This window comes from Pangasianodon hypophthalmus, chromosome 4, assembly GCF_027358585.1.
Source record: "Pangasianodon hypophthalmus isolate fPanHyp1 chromosome 4, fPanHyp1.pri, whole genome shotgun sequence".
Taxonomy (NCBI): domain Eukaryota; kingdom Metazoa; phylum Chordata; class Actinopteri; order Siluriformes; family Pangasiidae; genus Pangasianodon; species Pangasianodon hypophthalmus.
In genome coordinates, this window is record NC_069713.1 from 10282113 (window position 1) to 10302008 (window position 19896).

At 36.5% G+C, this 19896-nt stretch overlaps 10 non-coding genes across 10 annotated transcripts; all 10 read right to left on the reverse strand.

Annotated features, from left to right (window-relative positions):
- Positions 1 to 3779: 3779 nt before the first annotated feature.
- Positions 3780 to 3986, reverse strand: LOC128318254 (small nucleolar RNA U3). The gene has a single exon (XR_008301728.1). It is a non-coding gene; the product is annotated as a small nucleolar RNA U3 (small nucleolar RNA).
- Positions 3987 to 5236: 1250 nt separating this feature from the next.
- LOC128318231 (small nucleolar RNA U3) lies at positions 5237 to 5449 on the reverse strand. Its single transcript, XR_008301707.1, has one exon. It is a non-coding gene; the product is annotated as a small nucleolar RNA U3 (small nucleolar RNA).
- A 372-nt stretch (positions 5450 to 5821) lies between these two features.
- On the reverse strand, positions 5822 to 6028 carry LOC128318255 (small nucleolar RNA U3). Its single transcript, XR_008301729.1, has one exon. It is a non-coding gene; the product is annotated as a small nucleolar RNA U3 (small nucleolar RNA).
- Positions 6029 to 7977: 1949 nt separating this feature from the next.
- Positions 7978 to 8190, reverse strand: LOC128318258 (small nucleolar RNA U3). Its single transcript, XR_008301732.1, has one exon. It is a non-coding gene; the product is annotated as a small nucleolar RNA U3 (small nucleolar RNA).
- Positions 8191 to 8669: 479 nt separating this feature from the next.
- LOC117597223 (small nucleolar RNA U3) lies at positions 8670 to 8877 on the reverse strand. The gene has a single exon (XR_004578129.2). It is a non-coding gene; the product is annotated as a small nucleolar RNA U3 (small nucleolar RNA).
- A 371-nt stretch (positions 8878 to 9248) lies between these two features.
- Positions 9249 to 9458, reverse strand: LOC128318245 (small nucleolar RNA U3). Its single transcript, XR_008301720.1, has one exon. It is a non-coding gene; the product is annotated as a small nucleolar RNA U3 (small nucleolar RNA).
- Positions 9459 to 11607: 2149 nt separating this feature from the next.
- On the reverse strand, positions 11608 to 11820 carry LOC128318262 (small nucleolar RNA U3). The gene has a single exon (XR_008301736.1). It is a non-coding gene; the product is annotated as a small nucleolar RNA U3 (small nucleolar RNA).
- Positions 11821 to 12322: 502 nt separating this feature from the next.
- Positions 12323 to 12531, reverse strand: LOC128318253 (small nucleolar RNA U3). Its single transcript, XR_008301727.1, has one exon. It is a non-coding gene; the product is annotated as a small nucleolar RNA U3 (small nucleolar RNA).
- Positions 12532 to 14595: 2064 nt separating this feature from the next.
- On the reverse strand, positions 14596 to 14808 carry LOC128318257 (small nucleolar RNA U3). Its single transcript, XR_008301731.1, has one exon. It is a non-coding gene; the product is annotated as a small nucleolar RNA U3 (small nucleolar RNA).
- Positions 14809 to 19596: 4788 nt separating this feature from the next.
- LOC113540710 (small nucleolar RNA U3) lies at positions 19597 to 19804 on the reverse strand. Its single transcript, XR_003404084.3, has one exon. It is a non-coding gene; the product is annotated as a small nucleolar RNA U3 (small nucleolar RNA).
- Between the last annotated feature and the right edge of the window lie 92 nt (positions 19805 to 19896).

Here is a 19896-nt window from a genome sequence, read left to right on the forward strand (position 1 = left end):
CCAAATCAGGTGAACGCTGTAGGAATTACAACAGTTCGCATATGTGCCTCCCACTTGTTAAGGGACCAAAAGTGATGGGACAATTGGCTTCTCAGCTGTTCCATGGCCAGGTGTGTGTTATTCCCTCATTATCCCAATTACAATGAGCAGATAAAAGGTCCAGAGCTCATTTCAAGTGTGCTATTTGCATTTGGAATCTGTTGCTGTCAACTCTCAAGATGAGATCCAAAGAGCTGTCACTATCAGTGAAGCAAGCCATCATTAGGCTGAAAAAAACAAAACCAACCCATCAGAGAGATAGCAAAAACATTAGGCGTGGCCAAAACAACTGTTTGGAACTTTCTTAAAAAGAAGGAACGCACGGGTGAGCTCAGCAACACCAAAAGACCCGGAAGACCACGGAAAACAACTGTGGTGGATGACCGAAGAATTCTTTCCATGGTGAAGAAAACACCCTTCACAACAGTTGGCCAGATCAAGAACACTCTCCAGGAGGTAGGTATATGTGTGTCAAAGTCAACAATCAAGAGAAGACTTCACCAGAGTGAATACAGAGGGTTCACCACAAGATGTAAACCATTGGTGAGCCTCAAAAACAGGAAGGCCTGTTTAGAGTTTGCCAAACGACATCTAAAAAAGCCTTCACAGTTCTGGAACAACATCCTATGGACAGATGAGACCAAGATCAACTTCTACCAGAGTGATGGGAAGAGAAGAGTATGGAGAAGGAACGGAACTGCTCATGATCCTAAGCATACCACCTCATCAGTGAAGCATGGTGGTGGTAGTGTCATGGCGTGGGCATGTATGGCTGCCAATGGAACTGGTTCTCTTGTATTTCTTGATGATGTGACTGCTGACAAAAGCAGCAGGATGAATTCTGAAGTGTTTCGGGCAATATTATCTGCTCATATTCAGCCAAATGCTTCAGAACTCATTGGACGGCGCTTCACAGTGCAGATGGACAATGACCCAAAGCATACTGCAAAAGCAACCAAAGAGTTTTTGAAGGGAAAAAAGTGGACTGTTATGCATTGGCCAAGTCAATCACCTGACCTGAATCATGCATGCATTTCACTTGCTGAAGACAAAACTGAAGGGAAAATGCCCCAAGAACAAGCAGGAACTGAAGACAGTTGCAGTAGAGGCCTGGCAGAGCATCACCAGGGATGAAACCCAGCGTCTGGTGATGTCTATGCGTTCCAGACTTCGGGCTGTAATTGACTGCAAAGGATTTGCAACCAAGTATTAAAAAGTGAAAGTTTGATTTATGATTATTATTCTGTCCCATTACTTTTGGTCCCTTAACAAGTGGGAGGCACATATGCAAACTGTTGAAATTCCTACAGCGTTCACCTGATTTGGATGTAAATACCCTCAAATTAAAGCTGACAGTCTGCAGTTAAAGCACATCTTGTTCGTTTCATTTGAAATCCATTGTGGTGGTGTGTAGAGCCAAAAATGTTAGAATTGTGTCAATGTCCCAATATTTATGGACCTGACTGTATAACAGATAGTGCAAAAGAATAACAATATAATAAATAATCATGAAACATACTACATACAAGTGCATGTAACATCATACATGTGGGCTTGAAGTCATACACGGAAGATCAATGAAATACATCACACTTCTTTTTTTATAATATCTGTATCAAAATACATAAAACGACAAAAAGCATCTACTACAAAAATAAGTGAACACTTCAGCCATCTAACATTTAATTGCACCTATAGCTTTATCTCTAATCATACACAATTCCTCTCTATAAAAAACAAAGAACATTCTTCAATGTTTAAAACTCACAAAAAAATCACCAGCGTCAAGACAAGTCATACAAAGAAAAACACATCAGACCCCACAATCATTATTAGAGAAAGACAACAGCCTTCAATTACATTTCCAAATCAGATTCTAGAAAAACAACTGAGAGAATTACAGATTCAACCTCTTGCCTCCTCAGACACTCAAGCACTTCAAATAACACACAGATCCTGAATATGGCGGGTTTTTGGTTCTACATATAACACACATGCAAATGAACAGCTATCCACACAGACTATCCAAAAAACAAAAATGACATGAATTCATTTTGAATAAAAGCAGAAAATTGCTTTTTATACAAATGAATGAACATTCCCATCATGCTTTGTGCCCACAGGGCTCAGTTACTTCCTCTATCAAACGCCAGGTAGAAGAACATACACAGCTTTAGGCCAATAAATGCTAATAAATCTACTTGAATCTTGAATCTTGGCAGGCGGAGAGAGAGAATTGTTTTTTTTGTTTTTTTTAAATAAGAACATTTACTATGATTGTTCAAAGCATAACACCAATAAATAGATAAATAAATAATGTTCCAAAAAAGGAACCTACATCATGTTTTTAGGACAAGGTATCTGCAAATTCATCAACAAGACAACACCACAACGCTCCTCTATAGCACCAAATTCTTTCAAATGTTATCAGATTTTCTGTCTTTTTGTGAAAAACAGTCAACTAAAATCCTGGACTTTATCATCGCTGTAGTCACCCTTACTACTATGATGGCATCCTTTTTGTTCAACCTTGTTTTCTCTACAGGACACACAAACTATAGAAATAATCGCTGAAAGTACACTCTTAACCTTACACTTCCTCAGACAGTCGAGCACTTCAAATATCACACAGATCCTGAAGATGGTAGATTTTAGATTCTACTTAAATAGGTAAATACTACGCTTAAGTATTATTTTGTAAGATTTATTTAGGTCGAGTCTTACTGAAAGTCAATACTTGTACTTTTACTCGACTACACTGTAACATTAAACATAATTGTAAAAACATCATTTTATACCTTGCAGTTTCATTTAGACCTAAATAAAATGCTCACGTGAACAATTTACATATAAATCTGTTCATATCCAGCTCAATAAGGCCAATTGTGGGATCAGGAAGCTCTGCGCGCACACACACAAACACACACACACACACACACACACACACACACATACACACACACACACTTCCTTTTAATGCAAAGTAATTTCACTGGTCGGTTCTATTACACCAGAAGCATCACATGAACTTCACATGTGAATAATCATGACTCGTGAAGTTTACACATGTGGCTTTTTCACATGTTGTTTTACATGAAGTGCATGTTTTTATTTTCACATGTAAAATTTTCAAGTTTTCCCCAACATTATTTATTTTCACAGATAAACTTTACACATGTGGGGGATGTGATTTTATTTCTCACACATGGCTTCTCACATGATTCATTCAGTTTCATGTGAGCTTTATCACATATCATACCTGCAGACTCAAACTCACTCACAGAACACATATGAAACTCTCTTACACTACTTCAACGCTGCATGACAAAAAGCATGAAAGCACAAAACAGACTGACAAGAAAACTCACACTATAACAATTAATATTTAAGGCATCTTAGCTCTCTTTAATAATCCCTCTGATCATTCTCTCTCCCACCAACACTTCATAAGAAGTAGGAAACATTCATCAATGGTTAATACACATAACACACTCTACACACAAAAACAATACTTACTATGTTTAACTGCATGCTAAGAAGCTGATTTTATTTCTCACACACAGCTTCTCATTTTCAAGTGACCTTAATCACATATCATACTTGTAGACTTGAGTTCACTCACAGAACACATACACATACTCTTTTGATATTGCACAGAAGAAAATCAAACACACACAAAAAAAACAACAACATTCAAGACAAAACCACTTCCAGTTTTTGGGCAAGTTTTAGTGATAATAACCACTCAGATCATACACTCTTCCTCTCTATAAAAAATAGAGGACATTCATCAAAGGTTAAAGCTCATGAAAGAATCATTAGCTAAAACCGGATTCATGTTCAGAAGAGAGCATCAAAACTCATCATTGTGGTTAGAGAGACACAACACTTTCAAATCACATTTCCTAGTTAGACACTATAGAAATGATCCCTGAAAATACAGTCTTAACTTTTGAGTTCCTCAGACAGTAAACGACCCAAAATAACACACACATCCTGAAGATGGTAGATTTTCAGATTCTACACATAACACACTCTAAAATGAACAGCTATCCACATAGACTATTCTAAAAACAAAATCTATACTTACTATGTTTAACTGCATGTTAAGTGCATGTAACATCATACATGTGGGCTTGAAGTCACACACAGAACATCAATGAAATACATCACACTTTTTTTTTGATAATACCCATATCAAAATACATAAAACTACAAAAAACATTTACAGCACAACTTTGAACCAGCTATTGCAGAAATAAGTGAACACTTCAGCCATCTAACATTTAACTGTATCTATAGCTATCACTCTGATCATACACTCTTCCTCACTACAAGAAACAAAAAACATTCACCAACAATTAAAACTCATGAAAAAGCTACCAGCTTCAAACCAGTTGATTCACAGAAGAACACATCAGACCTCACAATTATGGTAAGAGAGACACAAAAAATTTTATTAACTATATTTCTTAACCCAGTACTATAGAAACAAATAGATTTACTCTCATAGTAATGAATGAACATTCCCATCATGCTTTGCACCCACAGGGCTGAGTTACTGCTGCAGTTAAAGGATCCTGCAGTTCCTCGATCAGACGCCAGGTAGAAGAACATACACAGCTTTAGGACCGTTAGTTGAAGAAGTAGCAACTTTTTTTCTGGGACATCACATGGGTGAGAGAGAGAGAGATAGAAAAAGTGAAAGTAATTTGAAGACGCATTTAATGCAGCAGTTTTGCATATTTACATGTTTTAAAACCCCTCAGACTCTCCACCCTCCCACCCAAAACCCAAAACTCCTTCAGTCTTAAACTGATTTCAATCCATAGATCCATATGAAAGGCCGTGATCCAGTTTAAAGAGTCTTTCCTCTTGCTGATGTCCATTTTCTGAGTCAGACAAATCTTGCGTTATCAGGAAGTAGCTTGAGGGTGATGCATTTGTTTGACCTTTTGTTGGTGTGTGTGTGCTGTGGTGTACAGGTCCTCAGGCTGTTGGTGCGAGCTTTCTGAAGTGATTTTTCTCATGATACATTTGTTCGCATATATGAACACACTCACACATTTTTAATATTTCTTATAGCTGGTTAACACATTATACTAAAAATCAATCTTCTGCTTAGAAAATATTACCAGCTTAAAACATGCAATAAGAGTATAGATAGTATAGTTCTATTGGCAACAACTTACTTAAAAACACTCTGATCATGTGCTCTTCCTCTCACACTTTCTAAAAAGTGAAGAACATTCAACAATGACTAAAGCTCATGAAAGAATCATCAGCATCAAACGGATACATACTCAGAAGAGCACATCAGACCTCATCATTGTGATTAGAGAGACACAACACCTTCAAATCACATTTCCTAGTTAGACCCTACAGAAATGATCCCTGAAAGTATAGTCTTAACATCACACTTCCTCAGACAGTCGAGCACTTCAAATATCACACAGATCCTGAAGATGGTAGATTTTAGACTCGAGATTTTACACACACACTTCCTTTTAATGCAAAGTAATTTCACTTTACAGGTTCTATTACACCAAAAGCATCACAGGATTTTCAAATGTGAATAATCATGACTCTTGTTAAGTTTACACATGTGGCTTGTAGGGATTTCATGTTGTTTTATATGAAGCGCATGTTTTTATTCTCATATGCAAAATTTTCACTCACACTATTTTTGCATCGAAAAAAAAAACACATATGACATAAAAAAAAATTAACAACATATAAAACAAAACCACTTCCAGTTTTTGGGCAAGCTTTAGCCATAATTACCACTCAGATCATGCACTCTTACTCTCTATAAAAAATAGAGAACATTCATCAAAGGTTAAAGCCCATGAAAGAATCATTAGCCAAAACCTGATTCATGTTCAGAAGAGTGCATCAAAACTCATCATTGGGGTTAGAGAGACACAACACTTACAAATCACATTTCCTAGTTAGACACTATAGAAATGATCCCTGAAAGTACAATCTTAACTTTTGAATTCCTCAGACAGTAAACGACCCAAAATAACACACACATCCTGAAGACGGTAGATTTTCAGATTCTACACATAACACACACTAAAATGAACAGCTATCCACATAGACTATTCTAAAAACTAAATCTATACTTACTATGTTTAACTGCATGTTAAGTGCATGTAACATCATACATGTGAGCTTGAAGTTACACACAGAACATCAATGAAATACATCACACTTCTTTTTAATACTCCTATCCAAATGCATAAAACTACAAACAGCATTTACAGCACAACTTCAAACCAGCTATTGCAAAAATAAGTGAACACTTCAACCTATCACTCTGATCATGCACTCTTCCTTACTAAAAGAATTCATGAACAGATCAACACATCAGACCTCATAAGTATGGTAAGAGAGACACAACACTTCCTCATACAAAAAAAAAAACCTTCAGAATCCCATACTACAAAAACAAAGCCCAAAAACATAGTTTTACTCTCACACTTCCTCAGACACTCGAGCACTTCAAATAACACACAGAATGTGGTGGTTTTCTACATATAACACACATGCAAGTGAACAGCTATCTACACAGACTATCCAAACATCAAAAATGACATGAATTCATTTTGAATAAAAGCAGAAAATTGCTTTTTATACAAATGAATGAACATTCCCATCATGCCTTGCGCCCACAGGGCTCAGTTACTTCCTCTATCAAACGCCAGGTAGAAGAACATACACAGCTTTAGAACCGTGAGTTGAAGTATCAACTTTTTTCTAGGTCATTACATGAACGAAAAAGAGAGAGAGAGAGAGAGAGAGAGAGAGACTTTTTGTTACATTTGAAGATGCCTTTAATGCAGCAGTTTTGCATATTTACATGTTTTAAAACCCCTCAGACTCTCCACCCTCCCACCCAAAACCCCTAAACCCCTTCAGTCTTAAACTGATTTCAATCCATAGATCCATATGAAAGGCTGAGATCCAGTTTAAAGAGTCTTTCCTCTTGCTGATGTCCATTTTCTGAGTCTCAGTCTTCTGCTTGGTGAGAGCACTTTACGTTTTTTTCCGCATGTTGTGCTGATTTAACAAATGTTGCGTTGTCGGGAAGTAGCTTGAGGGTGATGCATTTGTTTGACCTTTTGTTGGTGTGTGTGTGCTGTGGTGTACAGGTCCTCAGGCTGTTTCTGTCCTCAGGTTTCTGAAGTGTCAGAAAATCTTGCTGATCTGATGTGATCTCTCCGTGCTGCATGTGTGTGAGCTGTTCTCCACCTGTAGCTCCTGTACTGCACACTGGCTCTTCACTCTCCTGCATCACCACATTCACTCATTCACTGCTGTTCCTCACTTTCTTCACTTTCTTCTCTTTTTCCGGTTTTCAGCTCTACTGTGTAGACCTTCACATGGAAATAATCCCAACTGGTGTGAAGTTTACACGTGTGGTTTTCAGACACTTCACATGTCGTTTCACACGTAGCACGTCGCTGATTTTAACATGATTTTTTTTCCTTGATTGATTTTCATGTGATTTTCTTACCTGATTTTTTTTTCATGTAATTCCCTCCCACGTGATCCATTCAATTCCACGTGATTTTCTCACATTATCCATTCATTTTCATGTGATTTTGTCATATGATTAATTTCCTTTCATGTAACATTTTAATGATTCTTTTTATGTGACCCCATATTTATTTTATTTTCACATGGAAATGCTACACATATAGGGCAAATAGTTTTATTTTGTATGCATCATTTTTCTCATGATGCATTCATGTGCGTATATGATCACAATCACACATTTTTATTTAATGTTTCTTGTAGCTGGTTAACACTTTACACTAAAAATCAATAGGGTGCTTACTGCTTGCAATACTCCAGATAAAAACATTACCAGTTTTAAACACATCATAAGACTATAGATAGAGCTGTTCTATTGTTAACAGCTTATTTAAAATCACTCTGATCATGTGCTCATCCTCTCACACTTTTCAAAAAGTGAAGAACATTCTTCAAGGATTAAAGCTCATGAAAGAAACAACAGCTTGAATCTGATTCATGTTCAGAAAAGCACATCAAACCTCATCATTGTGATTAGAGAGACACAACACCTTCAAATCACATTTCCTAGTCAGAAACTATAGAAACGATCCCTGAAAGTATAGTCTTAACCTCACACTTCCTCAGACACTCGTGCACTACAATCATCACACAGATCCTGAAGATGGTAGATTTTAGATTCCACTTAAATACGTTACTTCCACTTAGATACTACGCTTAAGTATTATTTTGTAAGATTTACTTAGGTCGAGTCTTACTCGAGGTGTAAAAAACATAATTTTACACCTTGCAGTTTCATTAAGACCTAAATAAAATGCTCACGTGAACAATTTACGCATAAATCCGTTCATATCCAGCTTGATAAGGTTCAGTGTTGGGTTGAGAAGCTGCACACACACACAAACACACTTCCTTTTAAGGCAAAGTAATTTCACTTTAACGGTTCTATTACACCAGAAGCATCACATGAACTTCACATGTGAATAATCATGACTCATGTGAAGCTTACACATGTGGCTTTTTCACATATTGTTCTACATGAAGAATAAGTTTTTATTTTCACATGCAAAATTTTTCAAGTTTTCATAACCACTCAGATCATGTACTCTTCCTCTCTATAAAAACACAGAGAACATTCCTCAATGGTTAAAGCTCATGAAAGAATCATTAGCTAAAACCTGATTCATGTTCAGAAGAGTGCATCAAAATTCATCATTGTGATTAGAGAGACACAACACTTTCAAATCACATTTCCTAGTTAGACACTATAGAAATGATCCCTGAAAGTATAATCTTAACTTTTGAGTGCCTCAGACAGTAAACGACCCAAAATAACACACAAATCCTGAAGACGGTAGATTTTCAGATTCTACACATCATACACACTAAAATCAACAGCTATCCACATAGACTATTCTAAAAACAAAAAATATACTTACTATGTTTAACTGCATGTTAAGTGCATGTAACATCATACATGTGGGCTTGAAGTTACACACAGAACATCAATGAAATACATCACTTTTTTTTTGATAATACCCATATCAAAAAGCATAAAACTACAAAAAGCATTTACAGTACAACTTTGAACCAGCTACTGCAAAATAAGTGAACACTTCAGCCATCTAACATTTGATTATAGCTACGAAATTTTTCAAGTTTTCATAACCACTCAGATCATGCACTCTTTCTCATTATAAGAAACAAAGAACATTCGTCAATAACTAAAACTGATGAAAGAATCACCAGCTTCAAACCATTTAATGCACAAAAAACACATCAGACATCACAAGTATGGTAAAAAAAAAAACACAACAATTTTTTAAACACATTTCTTAACCCAGTACTACAGAAACAACCTCTGAAAGCACTGTTTTACTCTCACACACTTCCTCAGACTTCAAATAACACACAGATCCTGAATGTGGCGGGTTTTGCTTTAGAACCTAAACTGACCTAAACTTCAACTGACTGAGAAAGTATGTAGAGAGAGACTTTTTGTTACATTTGAAGATGCCTTTAATGCATCAGTTTTGCATATTTACATGTTTTAAAACCCCTCAGACTCTCCACCCTCCCACCCAAAAACCCAAAAACCCAAAAACCCAAAAACCCAAAACTCAAAAACTCAAAAACTCCTTCAGTCTTAAACTGATTTCAATCCATAGATCCATATGAAAGGCCGTGATCCACTTTAAAGAGTCTTTCCTCTTGTTGATGTCCATTTTCTGAGTCTCAGTCTTCTGCTTGGTGAGAGCACTTTTCGTTTTTTGTAGCATGTTACTGGATCACAGCCTTTCATATGGATCTATGGATTGAAATCAGTTTAAAACTGAAGGAGTTTTTAACTTAATCACATGATTAATTTCCTTTCATGTAACATTTTACTGATTCTTTTTAAGTGACCCCATATTTATTTTGTTTTCACATGGAAACTTTACACATATAGAGCAGGTAGTTTTATTTTGCTACAAAAACTCCTTCAGTCTTAAACTGATTTCAATCCATAGATCCATATGAAAGGCCATGATCCAGTTTAAAGAGTCTTTCCTCTTTCTGATGTCCATTCAAAGAACATTCAACAACATCTAAAACTCATAAAAGAGCCACCAGCTTATACACAGAAGAGCACATCAAACATCACAACGACAGCCAAAGAAACACAACAATTTTTTTAGCTATATTTCTTAAACTAGTACCACAGAAACAAAACCCAAAAGTTTAACCTCTCTCTCACACTTCCTCAGACACTCGAGCACTTCAAATAACACACAGATCCTGAATGTGGCAGGTTTTTGATTCTACATATAACACACATGCAAGTGAACAGCTATCTACACAGACTATCCAAACATCAAAAATGATATGACTTCATTTTGAATAAAAGCAGAACATTGCTTTTTATATGAATGAATGAACATTCCCATCATGCTTTGCACCCACAGGACTGAGTTACTGCTGCAGTTAAAGGATCCTGCAGTTCCTCAATCAAATACCAGGTAGAAGAACATACACAGCTTTAGGACCGTTAGTTGAAGAAGTATCAACTTTTTCTAGGTCATCACATGGAAGAGAGAGAGAGAAAGTATGTAGAGAGAGACTTTTTGTTACATTTGAAGATGCCTTTAATGCAGCAGTTTTGCATATTTACATGTTTTAAAACCCCTCAGACTCTCCACCCTCCCACCCAAAACCCCAAAAACTCCTTCAGTCTTAAACTGATTTCAATCCATAGATCCATATGAAAGGCCGTGATCCAGTTTAAAGAGTCTTTCCTCTTGCTGATGTCCATTTTCTGAGTCTCAGTCTTCTGCTTGGTGAGATCACTTTTCGTTTTTTTCAGCGTGTTGTGCTGATTAACAAATCTTGCGTTATCGGGAAGAAGCTTGAGGGTGATGCATTTGTTTGACCTTTTGTTGGTGTGTGTGTGCTGTGGTGTACAGGTCCTCAGGCTGTTTCTGTCCTCAGGTTTCTGAAGTGTCAGAAAATCTTGGCTGATCTGATGTGATCTCTCCGTGCTGCATGTGTGTGAGCTGTTCTCCACCTGTAGCTCCTGTACTGCACACTGGCTCTTCACTCTCCTGCATCACCACATTCACTCATTCACTGCTGTTTCTCACTTTCTTCACTTTCTTCTCTTTTTCCTGTCCTCAGCTCTACTTCCATGATTCATTTTCACTTGATTTTCTCACGTGATTAATTTCTTTTCATATCATATTTTAATGATTCTTTTTAAGTGACCCCAAATTTATTTCATTTTCACATGCAAACTTTACACATACAGAGCAGGTAGTTTTGTTTTGTATGCATGATCTTTCCCATGATGCATTCATTCTCATGTATGACTACATTCGCATGACTTGACTATTTTATTTTTTTTACTGTTCATGCAACTTACACTAAAAAGCACACCCATATCTACCACTTACAACTTAGAATAGCCCCTGATAAAGACATCACAGATTTAAAACAGTTGTGAAACTACATAGTAAGTAGTATAAGTCCATCATTTGTCAGCAAGTAATAATCACTCAGATCATATACTCTTCCTCTCATCTTTCCTAAGAAATGAGAAACATCCTTCAATGACTAAAACTCATGAAAGAATCATTAGCCAAAACCTGATTCATGTTCAGAAGAGTACATCAAAACTCATCATTGTGATTAGAGAGACGCAACACTTCCACATCATATTTCCTAGCTAGAAACTATAGACATGATCTCTGAAAGTATAATCTTAACCTCACGCTTCCTCAGACAGTCGAGCACTACAAATATCACACAGATCCTGAAGATGGTAGATTTTAGATTCTACTTAAATAGGTAAATACTACGCTTAAGTATTATTTTGTAAGATTTACTTAGGTCGAGTCTTACTGAAAGTCAATACTTGTACTTTTACTCAACTACACTGTGACATTAAACATAATTGTAAAAACATCATTTTACACCTTGCAGTTTCATTAAGACCTAAATAAAATGCTCACGTGAACAATTTACGCATAAATCCGTTCAGATCCAGCTTGATAAAGTTCAGTGCTGGGTCAAGAAGCTGCACACACACACTTCCTTTTAATGCAAAGTAATTGCACTTTACAGGTTCTATTTCATCAGAAGCATCACATGAACTTCACACGTGAATAATCATAACTTGTGAAGCTTACACATGCAGCTTTTTCACATCATTTTACATGAAGAGAACGTTTTTATTTGCACATGTGAAATTTTTCAAGTCTTCATAACCACTCAGATCATGCACTCTTCCTCTCTATAAAAAAAACAGAGAACATTCATCAAAGGTTAAAGCTCATGAAAGAATCATTAGCTAAAACCTGATTCATGTTCAGAAGAGAGCATCAAAACTCATCATTGTGGTTAGAGAGACACAACACTTTCAAATCACATTTCCTAGTTAGACACTATAGAAATGATCCCTGAAAATACAATCTTAACTTTTGAACTCCTCAGACAGTAAACGACCCAAAATAACACACACATCCTGAAGACGGTAGATTTTTAGATTCTACACATAACACACACTAAAATCAACAGCTATCCACATAGGCTATTCTAAAAACTAAATCTATACTTACTATGTTTAACTGCATGCTAAGTGCATGCAACATCATACATGTGGGCTTGAAGTCACACACAGAACATCAGTGAAATACATCAAAATCTTTTTTTTTTTGATAATACCCATATCAAAAAATATAAAACTACAAAAAGCATTTATAGCACAACTTTGAACCAGCTACTGCAAAATAAGTGAACGCTTCAGCCATCTAACATTTGATTATAGCTATAGCTCTCACTCTGATCATGCACTCTTCCTCACTATAAAAAAACAAAGAACATTCACCAATAATTACAACTGATGAAAGAATCGACAGCATCAAACCAGTTCATGCACAGAAGAACACAACAGACATCACAAGCATGGCAAAAGAAACACAACAATTTTTTAAACACATTTCTTAATCCAGGACCACAGAAACATACTCTGAAAACATTGTTTTACTCTCACATACTTCCTCAGACTTCAGATAACATACAGATCCTGAATGTGGCGGGTTTTTGATTCTACATATAACACACATGCAAGTGAACAGCTATCTACACAGACTATCCAAACATCAAAAATCACATGAATTCATTTTGAATAAAAGCAGAAAATTGCTTTTTATAGGAATCAATGAACATTCCCATCATGCTTTGCACCCACAGGACTGAGTTACTGCTGCAGTTAAAGGATCCTGCAGTTCCTCGATCAGACTCCAGGTAGAAGAACATACACAGCTTTAGGACCATTAGTTGAAGAAGTAGCAACTTTTTTCTAGGTCGTCACATGGAAGAGAGAGAGAGAGACAAAAAGTTAAAGTATGTAGAGAGAGACTTTTTGTTACATTTGAAGATGCCTTTAATGCATCAGTTTTGCATATTTACATGTTTTAAAAGCCCTCAGACTCTCCACCCTCCCACCCAAAAACTCCAAAACTCCTTCAGTCTTAAACTGATTTCAGTCCATAGATCCATATGAAAGGCCGTGATCCAGTTTAAAGAGTCTTTCCTCTTGCTGATGTCCATTTTCTGAGTCTCAGTCTTCTGCTTGGTGAGATCACTTTACGTTTTTTTCCGCATGTTGTGCTGATTTAACAAATGTTGCGTTATCGGGAAGTAGCTTGAGGGTGATGCATTTGTTTGACCTTTTGTTGGTGTGTGTGTGCTGTGGTGTACAGGTCCTCAGGCTGTTTCTGTCCTCAGGTTTCTGAAGTGTCAGAAAATCTTGGCTGATCTGATGTGATCTCTCCGTGCTGCATGTGTGTGAGCTGTTCTCCACCTGTAGCTCCTGTACTGCACACTGGCTCTTCACTCTCCTGCATCACCACATTCACTCATTCACTGCTGTTTCTCACTTTCTTCTCGTTTTCTGGTTTTCAGCTCTACTGTGTTGACCTTCACATGGAAATAATCCCAACTGGTGTGAAGTTTATACGTGTGGTTTTCAGACACTTCACATGTCGTTTCACACATAGCACGTGTGCTGATTTTAACATGATTTTTTTTCCTTGATTGATTTTCATGTGATCTTCTCACCTGATTTTTTTTTTCATGTAATTCCCTCCCATGTGATCCATTCAATTCCACGTGATTTTCTCACATTATCCATTCATTTTCATGCGATTTTGTCATATGATTAATTTCCTTTCATGTAACATTTTAATGATTCTTTTTATGTGACCCCATATTTATTTTATTTTCACGTGGAAATGCTACACATATAGGGCAAATAGTTTTATTTTGTATGCATCATTTTTCTCATGATGCATTCATGTGCATATATGATCACAATCACACATTTTTATTTAATGTTTCGTGTAGCTGGTTAACACATTACACTAAAAATCAATATGGCACTTACCGCTTGCAATACCCCAAATAAAAACATTACCAGTTTTAAACACATCATAAGACTATAGACAGAGCTGTTCTATTGTTAACAGCTTATTTAAAATCACTCTGATCATGTGCTTTTCCTCTCACACTTTTCAAAAAGTGAAGAACATTCTTCAAGGATTAAAGCTCATTAAAGAAACAACAGCTTGAATCTGATTCATGTTCAGAAGAGCACATCAAAACTCATCATTGTGATTAGGGAGACACAACACCTTCAAATCACATTTCCTAGTCAGAAACTATAAAAATGATCCCTGAAAGTATAGTCTTAACCTCACACTTCCTCAGACAGTCGTGCACTACAAACATCACACAGATCCTGAAGATGGTGGATTTTAGACTCTAGATAGGGCTTGTGGGCTTGAAGTCACACACAGAAGATCAATGAAATACATCACACTTGTTTTTTGTTTTTTGTTTTTTTTTGATAATACCCATATCAAAATACATACACAATAAGAGACAGTGTGACACCGACCAGTACACATTTCTAGTGTGGAAGTGTCAGATGTAACAGATAGTGCAAAAGAATAACAATATAATAAATAATCATGAAAAATACTTATGTTTAACTGCATGTTAAGTGCATGTAACATCATACATGTGGGCTTGAAGTCACACACAGAAGATCAATGAAATATATCACACTTTTTTTTGATAATACTCATACTTTGAGCACAACTTTGAACCAGCTACTGCAGAAATAAGTGAACACTTCAGCCATCTAACATTTAATTGCAGCTATATCTATCACTTAGACCATATACTCTTACTCACCATAAAAAACAAAGAATATTCATCAACATTTAAAACTCACGAAAAAGCTAACAGCTTCAAACTAGTTCATTCACAGAAGGACACATCAGACCTTACAATTATGGTAAGACAAACACTAAAGAAAAAATTTTATTAACTATATTTCTTAACCCAGTACTACAGAAACACATGCCAAAAGCATAGTTTTATTCTCACACTTCCTCAGACACTCGAGCACTTCAAATGACACACAGATACTGAATGTGGTGGGTTTTTGATTCTACACATAACACACATGCAAATGAACAGCTATCTACACAGACTATCCAAACATCAAAAATGACATGAATCCATTTTGAATAAAAGCAGAAAATTGCAAAATGTACAGTAAGAGACAGTGCAGTGCCAACCAGTACACAGTTCTAGTGTGGAAGTGTCAGATACAGTCAGGTCCATAAATATTGGGACATTGACACAATTCTAACATTTTTGGCTCTATACACCACCACAATGGATTTCAAATGAAACGAACAAGATGTGCTTTAACTGCAGACTGTCAGCTTTAATTTGAGGGTATTTACATCCAAATCAGGTGAACGCTGTAGGAATTACAACAGTTCGCATATGTGCCTCCCACTTGTTAAGGGACCAAAAGTGATGGGACAATTGGCTTCTCAGCTGTTCCATGGCCAGGTGTGTGTTATTCCCTCATTATCCCAATTACAATGAGCAGATAAAAGGTCCAGAGCTCATTTCAAGTGTGCTATTTGCATTTGGAATCTGTTGCTGTCAACTCTCAAGATGAGATCCAAAGAGCTGTCACTATCAGTGAAGCAAGCCATCATTAGGCTGAAAAAAACAAAACCAACCCATCAGAGAGATAGCAAAAACATTAGGCGTGGCCAAAACAACTGTTTGGAACTTTCTTAAAAAGAAGGAACGCACGGGTGAGCTCAGCAACACCAAAAGACCCGGAAGACCACGGAAAACAACTGTGGTGGATGACCGAAGAATTCTTTCCATGGTGAAGAAAACACCCTTCACAACAGTTGGCCAGATCAAGAACACTCTCCAGGAGGTAGGTATATGTGTGTCAAAGTCAACAATCAAGAGAAGACTTCACCAGAGTGAATACAGAGGGTTCACCACAAGATGTAAACCATTGGTGAGCCTCAAAAACAGGAAGGCCTGTTTAGAGTTTGCCAAACGACATCTAAAAAAGCCTTCACAGTTCTGGAACAACATCCTATGGACAGATGAGACCAAGATCAACTTCTACCAGAGTGATGGGAAGAGAAGAGTATGGAGAAGGAACGGAACTGCTCATGATCCTAAGCATACCACCTCATCAGTGAAGCATGGTGGTGGTAGTGTCATGGTGTGGGCATGTATGGCTGCCAATGGAACTGGTTCTCTTGTATTTCTTGATGATGTGACTGCTGACAAAAGCAGCAGGATGAATTCTGAAGTGTTTCGGGCAATATTATCTGCTCATATTCAGCCAAATGCTTCAGAACTCATTGGACGGCGCTTCACAGTGCAGATGGACAATGACCCAAAGCATACTGCAAAAGCAACCAAAGAGTTTTTGAAGGGAAAAAAGTGGACTGTTATGCATTGGCCAAGTCAATCACCTGACCTGAATCATGCATGCATTTCACTTGCTGAAGACAAAACTGAAGGGAAAATGCCCCAAGAACAAGCAGGAACTGAAGACAGTTGCAGTAGAGGCCTGGCAGAGCATCACCAGGGATGAAACCCAGCGTCTGGTGATGTCTATGCGTTCCAGACTTCGGGCTGTAATTGACTGCAAAGGATTTGCAACCAAGTATTAAAAAGTGAAAGTTTGATTTATGATTATTATTCTGTCCCATTACTTTTGGTCCCTTAACAAGTGGGAGGCACATATGCAAACTGTTGTAATTCCTACACCGTTCACCTGATTTGGGTGTAAATACCCTCAAATTAAAGCTGACAGTCTGCAGTTAAAGCACATCTTGTTCGTTTCATTTGAAATCCATTGTGGTGGTGTATAGAGCCAAAAATGTTAGAATTGTGTCAATGTCCCAATATTTATGGACCTGACTGTATAACAGATAGTGCAAAAGAATAACAATATAATAAATAATCATGAAACATACTACATACAAGTGCATGTAACATCATACATGTAGGCTTGAAGTCATACACAGAAGATCAATGAAATACATCACACTTTTTTTTTTATAATATCTGTATCAAAATACATAAAATGACAAAAAGCATCTACTACAAAAATAAGTGAACACTTCAGCCATCTAACATTTAATTGCACCTATAGCTTTATCTCTAATCATACACAATTCCTCTCTATAAAAAACAAAGAACATTCTTCAATGTTTAAAACTCATAAAAAAAATCACCAGCTTCAAGACAATTCATACAAAGAAAAACACATCAGACCACACAATCATTATTAGAGAAAGACAATAGTCTTCAATTACACTTCCAAATCAGATTCTACAAAAACAACTGAGAGAATTACAGATTCAACCTCTTCCTTCCGCAGACACTCGAGCACTTCAAATAACACACAGATCCTGAATATGGCGGGTTTTTGGTTCTACATATAACACACATGCAAGTGAACAGCTATCCACACAGACTATCCAAAAAACAAAAATGACATGAATTCATTTTGAATAAAAGCAGAAAATTGCTTTTTATACAAATGAATGAACATCCCCATCATGCTTTGTGCCCACAGGGCTCAGTTACTTCCTCTATCAAACGCCAGGTAGAAGAACATACACAGCTTTAGGCCAATAAATGCTAATAAATCTACTTGAATCTTGAATCTTGGCAGGCGGAGAGAGAGAATTGTTTTTTTTGTTTTTTTTAAATAAGAACATTTACTATGATTGTTCAAAGCATAACACCAATAAATAGATAAATAAATAATGTTCCAAAAAAGGAACCTACATCATGTTTTTAGGACAAGGTATCTGCAAATTCATCAACAAGACAACACCACAACGCTCCTCTATAGCACCAAATTCTTTCAAATGTTATCAGATTTTCTGTCTTTTTGTGAAAAACAGTCAACTAAAATCCTGGACTTTATCATCGCTGTAGTCACCCTTACTACTATGATGGCATCCTTTTTGTTCAACCTTGTTTTCTCTACAGGACACACAAACTATAGAAATAATCGCTGAAAATACACTCTTAACCTTACACTTCCTCAGACAGTCGAGCACTACAAATATCACACAGATCCTGAAGATGGTAGATTTTAGATTCTACTTAAATAGGTAAATACTACGCTTAAGTATTATTTTGTAAGATTTACTTAGGTCGAGTCTTACTGAAAGTCAATACTTGTACTTTTACTCAGCTACACTGTAACATTAAACATAATTGTAAAAACATCATTTTACACCTTGCAGTTCCATTTAGACCTAAATAAAATGCTCACGTGAACAATTTACACATAAATCTGTTCATATCCAGCTCAATAAGGCCAATTGTGGGATCATGAAGCTCTGCGCGCAGACACACACACACACACACACACACACACTTCCTTTTAATGCAAAGTAATTTCACTGGTCGGTTCTATTACACCAGAAGCATCACATGAAGTTTACACATGTGGCTTTTCGACATGTTGTTTTACATGAAGTGCATGTTTTTATTTTCACATGTAAAATTTTCAAGTTTTCCCCCACATTATTTATTTTCACAGATAAACTTTACACATGTGGGGGATGTGATTTTATTTCTCACACATGGCTTCTCACATGATTCATTCAGTTTCATGTGAGCTTCACATATCATACTTGCAGACTCAAACTCACTCACAGAACACATATGAAACTCTCTTACACTACTTCAACACTGCATGACAAAAAGCATGAAAGCACAAAACACACTGACAAGAAAACTCACACTATAACAATTAATATTTAAGGCATCTTAGCTCTCTTTAATAATCCCTCTGATCATTCTCTCTCCCACCAACACTTCATAAGAAGTAGGAAACATTCATCAATGGTTAATACACATAACACACTCTACACACAAAAACAATACTTACTATGTTTAACTGCATGCTAAGAAGCTGGTTTTATTTCTCACACACGGCTTCTCATTTTCAAGTGATCTTAATCACATATCATACTTGTAGACTTGAGTTCACTCACAGAACACATACACATACTCTTTCAATATTGCACAGAAGAAAATCAAACACACACAAAAAAAACAACAACATTCAAGACAAAACCACTTCCAGTTTTTGGGCAAGTTTTAGTCATAATAACCACTCAGATCATGCACACTTCCTCTCTATAAAAAAATAGAGAACATTCATCAATGGTTAAAGCTCATGAAAGAATCATTAGCTAAAACCTGATTCATGTTCAGAAGAGAGCATCAAAACTCATCATTGTGGTTAGAGAGACACAACACTTTCAAATCACATTTCCTAGTTAGACACTATAGAAATGATCCCTGAAAGTATAGTCTTAACTTTTGAGTTCCTCAGACAGTAAACGACCCAAAATAACACACAGATCCTGAAGACGGTAGATTTTTAGATTCTACACATAACACACTCTA